Raw genomic sequence first — 4,145 nt, 5'->3', positions numbered from 1 at the left:
CGCTGCCCACAGACTATTCCAGCGTAGACGCAGCTCAGCGCACGGTACAAATTATTTTAAACGCGAATTTATTATAAACCAAACGCATTTAAAATGGCATTTGGTGATGTTAAGACCCCACAAGGCCTCAAGGAGTTGAACAACTTCCTGGCCGACAACAGCTACATCAGCGGTTACACCCCCTCGAAGGCCGATTTGTCCGTGTTTGATGCCCTGGGCAAGGCACCAGCTGGCGACGACGCACATGTTGCTCGCTGGTACCGTCACATTGCCTCCTTCGAGGCAGGTGAGCGTTCCGCTTGGACCGGTGCTCCGCTACCACAATTGGCCGGCGCCAAGCCCACAGTGGCTGCTGCTGATGATGACGATGACGTGGATCTATTCGGCACCGATGAGGAGGATGATGCTGAGGCTGAGCGTATCAAGGCAGAACGCGTTGCCGCCTATGCTGCGAACAAATCAAAGCAACCCGCGCTGATTGCCGAATCATCTGTGCTGCTCGACGTGAAGCCATGGGATGATGAGACCGACATGAAGCAGATGGAGCGCTTTGTGGGCCCGTGGGCTATGGCATCAATAAACTGCAGAATATGTGCGTCATTGAAGACGAGAAGGTCTCTATTGATCTGTTGCAGGAGAAGATTGAGGAGTTCGAGGACTTCCTGCAGTCCGTCGATATTGCTGCTAGGCGTTATGTTCGATTACTGTTAAATACAGCATTCAAAATAAAACACTAAGCAAAGCAATATGAAGCAAAAAAAAAAAAAAAAAATACGCTGCACATAGCGCCTCGTGTATGGTGTCGGATGACCGTCGCGGCCGGCAACATAGTTGCGACATATCTGCCGCGATAATAACTCTGATCATTGGCTTCCCCAGAACGCTGGGTCATTAAATTTTAAATACCAATAGTCAGTGGCTAACTTATACTTTATGGGGTTGTAGATGCTCCTTGTGCATTTGCATTTTGCACAAATACAATATACCCTAATACCCATTTTTAAATGGGTTCAGGGTATAAATAGGAGGAACAGGTCATAAGCAAGATATTATATACATAGCATATTAAATAGAAAAAATAGAAGACAACGATAAAATCATAATATCAGACTTAAACAAAAGACAAAATATATATAAGGATAGATTTAAAACTTTTATTTCATAACGATGTAGTGTTGCCATGCATACATCAGTAGCAATTAGCATTGGTATATTCGTATGTATGTACGTAAAGCTACAACACAATGCAAAAATAAAAATTGAAATATATATACAGAAAATAACAAAAAATATATATATCATTACATAAGTTATTAGTTTATCAATTATTTCATATAAAAAGGAAGGAAATTTAATTTTACATTTCAGTACATTAAAAAATATGACTAATATATATAAATATAAATAAATATAAATATATAAATATAAAAATTCCCAATGATTAATTTTTAAATTTCTCTCTCTTTTTAAATTTTATATTTTGATATTTCCATATTTTTAAATATTAATATTTTACACTTTTTCGAAAATTACAATCAATTAAAAATATCTACATTATTCCTCTAAAAGAACACCCGGTATATAAATATAAAGTATGCGACACTTTGTTGCATACAATAACAATTATACATCAAACTTTGTGTATTGGCTCCAGCTCGTATTATACACACTCTCTGTCTTTGTAGCTGTTTTTGCGGCCACTGAGCAAGATGCGTAAGATATGTTCGACTGAACATTTGCTTTTCGGCTGCTCGCAATTTCACAATATGTCTGCTGACCAACGACGTGCTTTCGTTAAAGGCTAATTACATCGGTAAGATCTGAAGCCACACGGGGCTTAATAAGCTTAATAAGCATCACTCTTATGCACGGACTATGTGTGGACTGTAATTACTGGCGAGAATAAGCTAGACAGCAATGGCAAAGTAACTGCAATCTCGACGGTATTTTGATGGGTGTTCACGTCCATTATCATCTCGAGGTTAGCTGCTTCTACCACTATTCTTACTACTGTTGACATCAACCCCTCACTCCTAAGATTCTGGGAGTTGGAGGACACCAACGCTGGCCTGATCCCGACAATTTGAAGATGTAGGAGGACACTCGAGAGATTTAAAGGGGAGGTATATCATCAAGCTATCTTTTCAAAATGGCGGATACTACCTTTGCAAACATCCTACAAGGAGCAACAGAACGGCTTTAAGCTGTAAAACGTCGACTACTTAAGGATACAAACCTGCACTAGCGTCTTGTAAAATTCATGCAAGACTCTGGGAGCCTAGGCCATGCGAGAACTCAAACCAAACGAGATACATACACAACAGTTCAAGCATTCACATGCCACATCCCCCAGTTTTGGGGCGCAGGCTAAGAGTAGTGTAATGAGCAGAAATATCCACACGCAGCAAGGATCCTGATAGGAGACTTTTACGTCAATGATGTCTTGCCAGGACCATAAACTGAAGATGAGAAAAAGGGATTGAAAATGAGAAAGTGGGATTGACACTATGGATGCAACTCCATCTGCAAATGCTCTCGACATAACACAAGATTGTATATGACGAGTTGCACCACTCAAGTAGTAATCTCTTCCGCCCTTGAAACTCTTTGGAGCTCAGCTACTGAGTCGACTGGTTGCCTTAATTAAAACTTCGCTGCTAGACATCAATATCAATGTACATGGTTGAAATCATAGGCAGTATACCACGACATGCTTGGCATCACAGAAAAATCCAGCAAATTGCACATCCGGAGGCATGCTAGCCACAGACCTGCTCAAATCCGATCTCTGGTGGAGAGGGCCACAATGGCTTAACGATGAAAACTTCAACATGGAAACCATACACTCTGCACAAGAATCTCCTTTCATTTCTGATGACCATATCTTTGGTGAACGGACGTGATCGCAGAAGAAAATTAAAAATCAAAATTCGAGTGCGCGACCAAAAAGCCAAACGCGGCACCAAGTATTTGGATCAAATTATGAACAGAAAAGAAAAAAAAAACGAAAATGACAAAAGCAAAACAAAACTGCTCACAAAGCAATTTGTCTTAACTGAATCGAAATAAAATCAAACTGAAAAAAAGGTGATCACAAAACTGAGCAAGTCGTCTGCGTTGCCGTGCTGACATGCACCCAACCAGCGGCAATAGAACCACCATGCTCGTGACAACAGAATCGCAATGAGTAACAAAGGACAGTCTTGAACTAATGAGGTAGGCCAACCAATGGCCCCAATGGCCATCCGCCTAACAGCAGCTGCCAATAAATACTCCGCGTCTGTAATAGGTACTTCAGTTTCACCTTCTTACCCTTTAATGGATGCCCAAGATACAGTTACTGCAAGAGCAAAAAATGGGGTTCTACTCATACCAGTTGGAGAAGCCCTAGCACAGAGTATTCAGAGGCTCCCCACTCCACACTCAACCGATAGCTCATCGATGACCTGCGGAGCCAGAGTCATACCGTTTTCCATGTACATAATCCGAGCAGCAAAGTCACCAAGAAGCCCATTAATATTCAATTCATTAACTTACAGCCGGTGGCCAACAATAGAGAGGCGCTTACGAAGAAGATGTGCAAGCAGGTGGTCAAGGTGGTGCTCAAAAAAGCCAGGATGTAGTGCAATGACTTAGGTGTCAATGAGTGTTGCATTTTTTTTGACAACTTAAGTATATTTCTATTGCCTGTGTTTTAAAAAATTAAAGTAACGGACGATGTTAACGACTTAGTGCCTAATTCCACTGTCAAAATTTCTAACATTTTTTGTGAATATTCTATTTTTTTTTAATGTGTAATATTACGTTTTCCCACAAGAAAACATTGTAACATATGCACAATATGGACAAAATGTGTTTATTCGCTCCAATTCCCGCTTTTTGCGATGATTTAAAGAATTAAATTAAAAATATGAAATAATAAAATAAAAATATGAAATATTCATTACCATAAAAAGCTGATATAGCAACGAATGAAAGCGGTAACTTTAAACTATAATTTTTGATTTTACTTATGCCTCAGTTTTTAATATTTAAAGATGGCCAAATCCCGCAAAGACACCATTAAATGGAGCCCCTACTTTGACGTCGTATTATTTGACTTTTGGAAGCGTCGCTTAGGTTATTCTTATCAAACCGATCAGCTG

The 4,145-nt window shown here is 39.9% G+C and overlaps 1 pseudogene; it reads left to right on the top strand.

Moving 5' to 3' along the window:
- LOC26531204 (probable elongation factor 1-beta) lies at positions 1-752 on the top strand (annotated as a pseudogene).
- Positions 753-4,145: the final 3,393 nt, after the last annotated feature.

This window comes from Drosophila virilis, unplaced genomic scaffold (genome assembly GCF_030788295.1).
Source record: "Drosophila virilis strain 15010-1051.87 unplaced genomic scaffold, Dvir_AGI_RSII-ME tig00001822, whole genome shotgun sequence".
NCBI classification, from domain to species: Eukaryota; Metazoa; Arthropoda; class Insecta; order Diptera; family Drosophilidae; genus Drosophila; species Drosophila virilis.
The sequence above is the reverse complement of the archived record's forward strand: the minus strand, read 5'-3'. Positions and strand labels throughout refer to the sequence as shown.